Raw genomic sequence first — 13,411 nt, forward strand, 5'->3', positions numbered from 1 at the left:
CTCCGATACCGGGTCGGTGTGAGCCGATATCGAGGTACCAATATTCAATTACCAAAAAGGTTCTCGATAAAGTTATACAGGAATGCAACTGGGATAATAAACTCGTAGTAATTCCATCGCCCGATGAATCAATTACTACCCATGTCGAAGGGTTCTTAAGTATTTATACTTATCCTGTCATGTTGGGACCCCTAGACTAGGGGTGAGCATTCGGTATTTCGGTTCGGTATTTAAGAATTTCGGTTCGATATTTCGGTATTCGGTTTATCAATTGTGTATACCAAATACCGTACCAAAGTATTTCGGTACGGTTCGATATTTCTTATTTTAGTTCGGTACGGTTTCGATTTAAACCGAAATTTTCATTGTCTCACCCACTCCATTAACTAATGTAATCCATGTTGTTTGAGATTCCACCAAAGATCAATTTAGTTCGTTTATGCTAGCAAAATGGTTCCATTAAATTATCTCACCTCATATTAAATAATGATGATTAGTTTACTGGTCCAATTTTTGAGATGAGAGTTGAAATTTGTAAAAGGGGTTCACATTTCTCCGGGACCACAGATAGAGTGATTTGTAACTTCCATTTTCTTAATACACGGGCAGTATTACACAAACATGAGAAGTATTAAACTGCCCCATAAAGCTTACATGATTTAACTAATCATAAAAGAAACCACGGGCAACCAGAACCTTATTTGGTATGAAATGGAAATTATCCAAACCAAAAGTGAGGACTAAAAGCAAACGAAAGTTGTATAATGCAAGAGACACGACGGATTACCTCCATACAAATCATCGACTTCTGTACATTCACATAAACCACTTCAATATCTATACAATCGGTGACATATCGGACAATGAAAAGAATTTAAACCAGCTTCACTGCATGCCTACGGACAGACATTAGAATTCTTCAAAAGCAAATGTGCTTCAAAAAGGCATCCGCCTATTCCACCTATTTTTAACTTCTTGCGTCCAGCAATTCATGGACATACTATAATTTGTTTCATGGATTATCTAGCAACTCAAGTTATAAACAAAACCAATCAGAACTAATAATGACAGGGACACCGAAATATTGATATCACCTCATTAAACTATTTTGGTATTACCGAAATATCAAAAATCCAATACCGTATACCGTACCGATTTACCGAAATACCAAAATTTCTGTACCGAAATAAACCGAAATATCAAAAAAATCAAAAAAATTGAAACCGAAATACCAAATTAATTCAGTTCGGTTCGGAATTCGTTTTTTTGGATTTTATGCCCACCCCTACCCTAGACCCTGTCATCATTGCCTTTTGTAAGAGGTCCGATGTGACCCTCGGCCAAATTCACCCTTCCTTTTGGAGGATAGTGATTCTTCTTCGATTTTTTTCGAGCAACGTCGAGGGGCGTATCTTCACCCTCGATCACCTTATGCGCCTTTACAGTCCCCGACTTTATCGAGGAGGGTTGATCAAGCTTTCCCGCCGAGCAACCAAAGCGCCATTCTCGAGCATAGACGAGACCCGGGATCGGGGTTGGATGGGCCGTTTTGTTCGAATCAAAACTTCGGACCTGATCCCTGCCGATGACTTTCCATTTCCCGAGAAATAGAATATGAACCGTGAGTAAACGTTTCTCTTTGCCCATTTTGATTTTGTGTTTGCCTTCTATTTTGTTGATCCATTTTTCCTAATCACAATCGTAGCTCAAATGCCGGAACCGATCCCGGATCTTAGACAATGGATTGGAAGTCTGGTGTTGCAGAGACCGTGGGGCCGAGGATAACAATGGTCATTTGATACAAATTTGAAAAAAATACGCCATTGTGCTTTGCACTTATTTCCGAAAACATCTTGAATTTCGAATCAGCTACGAATAACCACCAATCAAATGGCTGCATCGATCGATTACGAAGCCGGCCTCCAAGATGAAATCAACAACTTGGCACCCGAGACTCAAATCGAAGTACCCGAAATTCGAGCCGAAATAGCATTGGTTGTCAATTCACAAATAGCTTTGGAGGCGAACCAGCGTTCCGAACCGGAAAGAAGCATTCAGGGCGGTACTCGATCCGTAGCCCAAGACACCCAAAACGCGGGGGAAATCGGGGCCAACTTACGTATGATCTTCGAGATGCTACAAGCCCAACAAGTAGCGATAGCTCAGCTACAGATCCAAACTCGAGCACAAAGCAGGCCGGATTCCAATCCACTTCAAGAAGTCGCCCCCAGAACAGAACCCGCCATAGTAAAATCTAACAAGCAATAATCGGGGACTACTCCCGGAATTACTAAATTGCTCGAGGAACTCACAAAACGAGTCGAAGCCAACGACAAGAGGGTGGAAACGTACAATGCCAGGGTCGATCAAATCTCGGGGGCTCCACCAATGATAAATGGGCTTGATTCAAAAAAATTCATACAAAAGCCTTTTCCGTCGAGTGCGGCACCGAAGCTAATCCCCAAAAATTCCGTATGCCCCATACTCCTAAATATAATGGTACGACCGATCCTAACGAACATGTCACCTCTTACACATGTGCCAAAAAAGGCAACGATTTGGAGGACGATGAGATCGAATCCGTGTTGTTGAAAAAGTTCGAGGAGACCCTCTCGAAGGGAGCGATGATCTGGTACCACAATTTACCGCCGAATTCCATCGATTCTTTTGCCATGTTAGCAAATTCGTTCGTAAAGGCACATGCTGGTGCCATAAAGGTTGCAATGAGGAAATCAGACCTCTTCAAAGTAAAGCAAAGTCAGGGTGAAATGCTGAGGGAATTCGTATCCCGATTTCAAATGGAACGCATGGAATTACCCCCGGTCACAGACGATTGGCCCGTATAAGCCTTCACCCAAGGATTAAACGAGCTAAGTTCGACAGCATCACATCGGCTGAAACAAAATTTGTTCGAGTATCCAGCGATAACTTGGGCAGATGTACACAACCGATATCAATCAAAAATTAAGGTCGAAGATGATCAGTTGGGAGCCCCGTACGGAACCGCTCATCAAAACAGGACAATTATTAAAAACCAAAAGGAGATCGACAGAGAACAACGGTCGAACAGAGACAGATATCGACCGTACGTCGCAGATCGGGTGAACAACGGTTCATCACGCAACACAGTTCAGAACAATCGAAGGATTGATCGAGGGTAAAATTCTCAGGGGCTTATGAGTAAGAGCGGCTTCGATAAATATGCCGATCCTATAGAAGCGCATCGATTATCAGAATATAACTTCAGCGTTGGTGCATCCGCTCTCGTGTCAGCCATCAGACGCATCAAAGACACTAAATGGCCTCGACCAATACAGAGCGATCATGCCCGAAGAAATCTCAATCAAACATGCGAATATCATGGTACCCATGGCCATAGAACGGAAGATTGCAAGCAACTAAGAGAGGAAATAGCTCGCTTATTTAACAAAGGGCACCTTCGGAAATTTCTGAGTGATAGGGCGAAGAACCATTTTAAAAGCAGGGATTTCAGCAAGCAAAACGAGCTAGAAGAACCGCAGCACGTCATCCACATGATCAACGGCGACATCAATACCTCTTAGGGACCAATGCTTAAACGCACTAAAACATCGATGGTGAGGGAAAAGCGATCTCGGACTCAAGATTACGCACCCGTGGGGACTCTGTCCTTTGATGATGAAGATGTAGAGGGGATCATCCAACCTCATAACGACGCACTGGTAATCTCCGTACTCATGAATAAAATTAAAATTAAGCGTGTGTTAATCGATCCAGGTAGCTCGGCCAATATCATCCGATTGAAGGTAGTAGAGCAGCTCGGCCTACAGGATCAGATCGTACCCGCAACTCTGGTCCTAAACGGGTTCAATATGGCATGCGAAACCACCAAAGGTGAGATAGTCCTACTAATAAATGTGGCCGGAACCATCCAGGAAACAAAGTTTCACGTGATCGAAAGCGATATGAGATATAACGCCCTTTTCAGAAGGCCATGGATCCACAACATGAGATCTGTGCCTTCGACCCTACACCAGGCCCTCAAATTCCCGATGTCGGGAGGTGTCAAGACGGTGTATGGAGAACAACCAGCCGCAAAGGAAATGTTCGCCGTCGACGAAGCTAAACCAATGTCCTCACTTTCGCCGATAAAAGGATCGGGCCCGGAAGGAGAACGGGACACCAAATAACAATCACAGACATCGGCTTCAACCCAGCCAGACAACCAGAAAATTCAGGAGGATGATGATCAAAGGGTTCCTCGATCTTTCGTGATTCCCGATGACTCCGACGCCACCAAATCAACAATCGAGGAGCTAGAGCAAGTCATATTAATCGAGCACTGGCCCGAGCGGAAGGGATCCCGTCGGACATAACGACGCATCGGCTAAGTTTGGACCCCAGGTTTAGACCGGTAAAGAAAAAGAGAAGACCCAGTCCGAGAGAAAGTATGCGTTCATAAAAGACGAGGTAACCAAGCTTCTCAAAGTAGGGTCCATTCGGGAGGTGAAATATCCCGAATGGCTAGCCAACGTAGTTGTAGTCCCTAAAAAAGGGAACAAACTTAGAATGTGTGTGGACTATAAGGATTTGAACAAAGCATGCCCCAAAGATTCCTTTCCGCTGCCCAACATCGATCGCATGATCGATGCCACGGCCGACCACGAGATCCTCACTTTTCTCGATGCCTATTCCGGATATAATCAAATCCAGATGAACCCGGAGGACCAGGAAAGACTTTATTTATCACCAAATATGGAACGTATTGTTATAATGTGATGCCCTTCGGGCTGAAAAACGCAAGGGCTATTTACCAACGCCTAGTAAATAAAATGTTTGAAGAACAAATAGGAAAATCAATGGAAGTTTATATTGACGACATGTTAGTTAAGTCCCTGTGCGCAGAGGACCATTTGGCTCATTTGCAGGAGACGTTCGAGATTTTAAAGAAATATAACATGAAGCTCAACCCCGAGAAATGTGCTTTCGGGGTCGGTTCGGGCAAGTTTCTCGGCTTCATGGTGTCACATTGGGGAATAGAGATTAACCCCGATAAAATCAAGGCCATCGAAGACATCGTCATTATGGACAACGTGAAGGTCGTACAAAGGCTGACGGGTCGGATTGCAGCCTTAAGCCGATTCATCTCAAGATCATCTGACCGAAGTCACAAATTGTTTTCTCTTCTAAAAAAGAAGAACGATTTTGCTTGAACCCCGGAGTGCCAACAAGCATTAGAGGAACTAAAACGATATATATCAAGCCCACCACTACTTCACACTCCAAAAACAGAAGAAAAACTTTGTTTGTACTTGGCAGTATCGGAAGTCGCCGTAAGCGGTGTCCTAGTTCGAGAAGAGCAAGGTACGCAGTTCCCCGTTTATTATACGAGTCGAACCTTAGGAGAAGCGGAAACTAGATATCCGCTCCTAGAAAAATTGGCGCTTGCGCTGATAAGCGCCTCAAGAAAGTTAAGGTCGTACTTTCAATGTCATCCCATATGTGTGTTAACCACTTACCCGCTTCGTAATGTTTTGCACAAACCCGAGTTATCAGGCCGACTGGCCAAATGGGCCGTCGAATGCAGTGGGTACGATATCGAATATCAACCCTGCACGACCATCAAGTCTCAAATTTTAGCTGACTTCGTGGCCGATTTCACGCCAACCCTCGTACCTGAAGTCAAAAAAGAACTGTTGAAATCAGGTACATCATCGGGGGTATGGATCCTTTTTACGGACGGGGCTTCGAATGTAAAAGGGTCCGGGCTGGGCATAGTTTTGAAACCACCCACGGGTAGCACTATTAGGCAATCTATTAAAACTATCAGGTTGACTAACAACGAGGCCGAGTATGAAGCCATGATTGCAAGTCTCGAGCTAGCTAGAAACTTGGGAGCAGAAGTCATTGAAGCCAATTGCGACTCCTTGCTGGTGGTGAGTCAAGTAAACAAAACCTTCGAAGTTCGAGAAGGTAGAATGCAAAGGTATTTAGATAAACTGCTTGTCACTTTGCACCATTTCAAGCAATGGACTTTACGTCATGTACCACGGGAGCAGAATAATGAGGCCGATGCGCTTGCAAATTTGGGGTCGTCGGACGAGGTAGATGATACGGGCTCGGGGAATGTTGTTCAACTTTTGAGATCGGTAATCGAAGAAGGTCACGCCGAGATAAATTCTACAAGCCTAACCTGGGATTGGAGAAACAAGTATATTGAGACCATAAAGATTCCAGAACCCTACGGACTAAAGCTGCTCGATTCACGTTGGCTTCGGACGGAACGCTGTATCGAAGAACATTCGATGGACTGTTGGCAGTATGCTTGGGTCCGGGGGATACCGATTACGTCCTACGGGAAGTGCACGAGGGTACTTGTGGGAATCACTCTGGAGCCGATACATTAGTCCGAAAAATAATCAGAGTAGGGTATTATTGGATCGATATGGGCAAAGATGTGAAGGAATTTGTTCGTAAATGTGACAAATGTCAAAGGTTCGCACCGATGATCCACCAGCCCGGAGAGCAACTCCACTCAGTCCTATCCCCGTGGCCATTCATGAAATGGGGAATGGATATCATCAGCCCTTTGCCATCAACCCCAGGTAAAGCCAAATTCATTTTATTTATGACTGACTATTTTTCTAAATGGATTGAAGCGCAGGCATTCGAGAAAATAAGAGAGAAAGAAGTTATAGACTTTATTTAGGATCATATCATATGCCAATTCGGGATACCCGTCGAAATAGTATGTGACAATGGAAAATAATTCATTGGCGGCAAAATAACAAGATTCCTCGAAGACCACAAGATAAGAAGGATACTGTCGACGCCATACCACCCCAGTGGGAATAGGCAGGCCGAATCAACAAACAAAACTGTCATTCAAAACTTAAAGAAGAGGTTGAACGACGCTAAAGGGAGATGGAGAGAAATCCTGCCCGAAGTCCTTTGGGCATATCAGACAACGTCAAAACCCAGTACGGGGGAGACCCCATTCTCCTTAGTATATGGGTCCGAAGCATTGATACCAGTCGAAGTTGGTGAACCCAGTGCTAGATTTCGATTCGCAATGGAAGAATCAAATAACGAGGCTATGAATACAAGCCTCGAACTAACAGACGAAAGACGAGAAGCTGCTCTCGTCCAATTGGCCGCCCAAAAATAGCGAATCGAAAGATATTATAATCGAAGAACCAAGCTCCGCCATTTCAAGCCTGGGGACTTAGTGTTGAGAAAAATTACCATTAATACCCAAAATCTGAATGAAGGGAAACTAGGACCGAATTGGGAGGGACCATATCAGGTGCTCAAGAACATCGAAAAGGGATCGTACAGGCTCGGCATTATAAACAGAAAACAGCTATCAAGAAGCTGGAATGTATCACATCTAAAAAGGTACTACTGCTGAGGTACAACCTTTCCATATTCGTTTATATCTCAAACCTGACCCCTGCAGAAGTCCGAACAAGGGCTAAGATAGATCCCTCGCTTGAAAGCACGCGTTGCACTCTTTTTCCCTTAGACCGGTGTTATCCCAAATGGGTTTTTTAGCAAGGTTTTTAATGAGGCAACTATTGGTCGTGCAGCATTTACAACAATATCCAAGGTCTCGCAAGAAAGTTATTTCACAACGGGGTCCCAATAGGAAAAATTGTAAGAGTCAAATGGTCGAAGCGAACCATGTTCATATAGATTGGCCTCGAACCCAGGCGTGTAATAACGTGCGAAGAGAGTTCTCTTCTTTATCGGCATCTTGTATCCAATGAAAATTCCTCTATTTTGAGAGTTATTATGCAATCAGAATTAAGATACACTCGACCATTATGCCTATGGGCTACACTACTTCGAGTTAGAATCATTCACTCGACTAAGCCTACGGGCTACTTTTATTTCGAGTTCGAGCAAACACTCACTCGACCATCACGTCTACGGGCTACACTACTTCGAGTTAGAATCATTCACTCGACTAAGCCTATGGGCTATTTTTTATTTCAAGTTCGAGCAAACACTCACTCGACCATTTTGCTTACGGGCTACATTACTTCCAGTTAGAATCTTTCACTCGACTAAGCCTACGGGCTACTTTTATTTCGAGTTCGAGCTAACACTCACTATTTTATTTTTGAGTTCGAGCAAACACTCACTCGACCATTGCGCCTACGGGCTATATTTCTTCAAGATCGAATCATTGACAACTAATAATCCTAAAGGGCTACATGGCCCCAAGAGCGAACACTCACTCGTCCAAATTTGATTAAGTTGTCTAAATCATTGTGGAAACATTCATAAGGTGTGAATAAAGTCCTCGCAAGATGGGAAACAAAAACAGAAGCAAGTCGACAAAAAGGGAGATATGTCTATATACAAATTTATCTGCATGGGTGATTACAACGTAAAAACTAAGAACTAAACTTCTCGACTATGAGCGGTCTTTTCTTTATCAGGTTCCCCCCAGTTTTCGGATCCGCTCTTGCTCCCATCATCATCGTCATCGCCATCAGAAACTAGAGCTTCAGCATCGGCTTCGAGTTCTTTGGCCCTTTTTATCTCTTCAGCGAGATCGAAGCCACGGGCATGAATCTCCTCGAGAGTTTCCCTTCTGGATCAGCACTTAGCAAGTTCGGCGACCCAATGCGCTCGACTATTGGCGTACTCGGCTGCCTCTCTTGCCTGGACTTGGGCAGCTTGAGCATCGGCCCGATAGACGGCCACAAGCGCATCCACATCGGCCTTTGCCTTTTCGGCATCGGATTCAGCCTTGGCAAGTACAGAGGCCAACCGAGCCTCAAGCTCCTCAATTCTTCTTGCTTGAACCAGGCCTTTTTCCTTCATTTTCTGAAGTTGGGTTTTGGACAATGATAACTGGGTTTAAGCAGTCTCTTTTTCGGCAGCAAAGCGGTCCATACCTTCTTTCCACCGCAAGGACTCCATTATTATCACGTCGACCTCCTCACGAAGCTTCCCAATCATCTCAATTTTTTGCTGCAGCTGTGAGACCAAAATGTTAGCTATCGTTCCGGTATCAAACTCGCAGGTTTTCAAAAGCAACATTACCTGCTCAGACAAATCGGTCTGATCTCGATAAGCCTTGGCCAGCTCAGCTCGGAGGTCTTTTATTTCCTCCTCTCTGCCCTAAGGAAAGTCTAATGGAGTTCTTCTCGTCAGTAGCCCGTTGTAGGTCGGCCGTGTATCGATGCAGCTCATTCTGGGACCGAGAACATTGTTCTCGATGAACTGCCGCTGCCTGAAAAGAAACAAGAAGCGAAGTTAACGAAAAACGAACATAAAGATAGTACCGACAAAATAATTTTAAAAGCTCACCTGATTCAAAGCCTGCCGCAATCCGTGAAAAAGATCTAATTCATCACCGGCACCGGCAACGTCCTTAATGCCGGTAAACAGGTCACAGAATGGATCTTCTTCATCGTGAGGCCTGTCTAGATCGAAGGCTCCCAGAGCTTGATCTTCCCGAATCACCCTTGCGAAAAAAGCGGAAAAGGTAGGCGAATCCTCGATCGATGTTGCCCCAAATGGCTCGCTTGGAGCGTTCCCCTCAGTTTGGAGGGGTTCGGGGGGCTCTTCGATCATATCCCCTGCCGGTTGACTCCGATGAGATACGTCTTCGATATCCGATAGTTCGGGGACTCTACTCGAATCTTTCTCCGGTATATCCTCAGTTCGAGGCGAAGCCTCATAGAGCATTGTCGATCCAGCCGGCGATGAGGCATCAGTGGTTTTCTTCGTTTGGTCCGCCAGCGCGGACTCATCATTCTCTTCTTCTTCTTCTTCTTCTTATTCATCTTCATCCCTTAGACGCAGAACGGATTCCACGGTCAAAGGAATGACATTCTTGTTCGGGTTACGAGCCGTCCTCTTCTTCGGTTTTGGATATTCGGGAACCGAGGGTCTCTTCCTTTTATTTTCTTTCACCGGCTTTGGGATAGAGGCCGAAATTTCCTCCTCATTGGACAAGGGCCTCAAGATTGCGTCTTTACCAAAACCTGCATATGGGAAACCTTATAAAAAATATTTTGAAAAATGCCTCGTTCGAATCATCAGAGTCCGAGAAATGAGCTTACCGTGATTTTTGGCCTCCCACCGACCCTTTGACAAATCACGCCATGAGCACTCGGCTTATGTGGAGGTCGAAACAAGGGCTTGTACCCAGTTCTTGAGATCGGGAACTGCACCGGGCATCCAGGGAACCGCTACATCAAGATAAAAGATAAGAGAATAAATGAAAGAACAAAAGAGAAGCAACATCAAGATCACACTTACGTTTCATATTCCACTCCTCGGGAAAGGGCATTTTTTCAGTCGGAATCAGGTCCGAAGTCCTTACTCGAGTGAACCTGCCCATCCAACCCCGGTCCCTATCCTCGTCAATACTCGAGAACAGAGCTTTGGTAGCCCGACGCTGGAGTTTTATTAATCCTCCTCGAAAAAGTCGAGGACGGTACAATCGGATAAGATGATCGAGGGTGAACAACATCCCCTCGATTTTGCTCACAAAATATTAGATCAGGATAACGATCCGCCACAAAGAAGGATAGACCTGGCCTAGGGTTACCTGATATTGTCGACAGAAGTCAATAATGACGGAATCGAGGGGACCCAAAGTGAAAGGGTAAGTATACACATTCAAAAACCCTTTCACGTAAGAAGTAATATCTTAGTCAGGGGTAGGAATTATTATTTCTTTTTCATCCCAATTGCAGTCCTTCTTTAGCTGATCGAGGTGCTTCTCGGTTATCGAACACATGTACTTCGATACCGGCTCACACCGGCCAGGGATCGATGAATCTTTATCAACCTTAAAATCTGAAGTAAGGACACACTCCCCGGGAACACACTCCTCAGGCCGTGTTTCTGCCGGTGTCTCATCGACGGCACACTGTGAAGATGAAGCATTCTCTTTCTGAGGAATGGTTTGCGATGTTTTCGCCATTTTTGAATTCAAAGGTAAGGAATAGAAGAAAGCGACAAAAGAAAGTGACAGAGATTCGGTAGAACTGAGGAGGGGTTTTTGCGGAAAGAAATCATAGATTTACTAGTAAGTTAGAGAGTACGAAGAGGAACTTGGGAAATTTTGGAAGATAGAAGATCTAAAAGTGATAAAAAATAAAAGTAAGGGTTATTTATAGGTTCAAGCGATGGCGGTTCAGTATCAGCAGTGGCCGACCACCGCCTGACATGCATTAAATGCCTTGAAAGACTAAACAGACGGGACAACTACCAGATACGTCATGGTCGAACCCGATGGAAACGACAAGATATAATCCGATCGAGCTGTTAAAAATCATATCATTTCTCGCCACATTCTTTCTGAGAAACGAGGGGACTATCTGTATACGGTCGAAATAGATTTCGGCCTTGGCACGTCCGATCAAGTTCGAATGGTGGTTTATCGAAGTAAGATCCCGAAGGGGGAACAAACTAACCTCGAACCCGGGGAGGCCGATCCGTGTCGAGTTCGATATCATTATCAAGCTCGAATCAAAATCGAACCATGATGTAGAGTAGACCTATCATGCTGATAATCCAGAGACCAATCAACATTGACCTCGAATCAATTCGAGGTCTCAAACCAGGATCGGGCTCGAACCAAGATCACAAGTTCGAAGCCGAAATCAAGCTCAAACCAAAATCGAGAGTTTGAAGCAAGATCGAGCTCGCAGACAAAAGCCGTTGTAATCCCACTAGAGAGAATCTTGGCAGAAATTATGGAAAAGTTGACTTATCATGGGTCTCCCACTGAATGTTTATTTTATTATGCTTAGAGCCAAATTCCTCCACTATAAAATGGCTTGGTTATCATTTATATAGAATAATTTTTTTTCGTAGCTTACATTGTAATAAAAGTGCGATATTTTTCTACAGTAAAAAATTGCTCTTTCATATTCCTTAGATTGATTCTATTTGTTGAATCCTAAGATTCATTATTCCTGATAACCTTATCTATATTGCATTCTCTCCAATCTACATTACATTTTTTATCCTTGCATTTTGTATTAAGTTACGCCACATATCCTCGAAACTGCGTATAAATTCAACTCTATCCATTTTTCGGGAAAACAACATGTCTTGTCTTCGTTGACTAGATATGAGCTCAAGAAATATTCAAATAAATAATTTTCAACACGTTGCCAAAAAATATATTTATAGTAATACTAATAATTTTCAACGGTGACATTAAAAGTTCTTCATTTAATAAGTCTTGACCAATTTTCTTTTCCTGTTAAGCCATATGGCGTTGAAATTTACTAATCCAACTAATTCAGATTTTAGACTTTTTTTTTTTCACAAGCTGATCAGTAAGTGTACAATGGGGTAAAGTGCTTCAGAGCTAAAAGTTCTTCAATTCAGAGTTCGAAACGTCTGATTGATATCACAGTTTTGTAAAATGAAAAAAATAAATCAACGGTTGTGTGGAATATTATTTATTTGAATGTTTATTTGAGCTAATAGTCAAGAAACGGCTCCCACTTGTGATTAGTTGTGACATGCTAATAAGAACTAGAAAAACCTCTAGTTAAATTATTTATCATATTATTGAGTGCAAAATTCCTACTGGCTACAAACACTATAGTTTATAAAAAAAGGATATGAATACTTGGCTAGGATGAATTTGTCAAAACTTTGGCGTCTGGGCAATTCTAATTAGATATGAAAATTTTGGTTTGGATTTTCGGTTTTTAGTTCAAAGAAATTACAATCCAAATTCAATCCATATAAACACGGGTTGGATCAATTTTTTTTATTCTGTTTCGGATTAATCAGTTTGGGTATTTTAAATTTTCGGTTTGGAATCTATAAGTTGAGCTTCTTCTTTTAACAAAAATATTTAAATAAATATTCAAATAAAGTGTTCATATCAAATTATCTCAATAGTTTCCCCTATTCACTACAATCGTCCAAATAAAGTATTCACGCTAATCATATTGCAACAATGAAATAATTATCAAGAAAATACAAAAAAATCATTAATAAGGCAATAAAATTAACAAGTACCACGTAGTAAAACCATGTTGAAATAGAAAATATTATGACAATAATTTAGTAATTAGTAATAAATATATCAGGTAATGTCTAATGAGTAGGGTATTGGACTTAGAGTAATACGAACAATGAACTAATATTTAATAGGTACGACTAAAAATAAGATATAAAATTTTTGGATTTTCGGATATCGAAAATTCGAAGTTCTAAGTTCGAAATCCATCCAAAATTTGAAATTTTTTAAAAAAGAATCAAAAATTCGAAAATCCAAACCAAAAATTAAAAAAATTGAATTTCAGTTTGGATTTCGGATTTGCTAAAACTATCCCCACCCTTATAGGTGAGAGTAAAATTTATAGAACTTAACCTCTTTATTCAATATATTCAACAACAGGAAATAAAAGAGAAAAATCATTTGGCTCACACATTC

Source organism: Nicotiana tomentosiformis, chromosome 10 (assembly GCF_000390325.3).
Source record: "Nicotiana tomentosiformis chromosome 10, ASM39032v3, whole genome shotgun sequence".
In the NCBI taxonomy this organism is placed as follows: domain Eukaryota; kingdom Viridiplantae; phylum Streptophyta; class Magnoliopsida; order Solanales; family Solanaceae; genus Nicotiana; species Nicotiana tomentosiformis.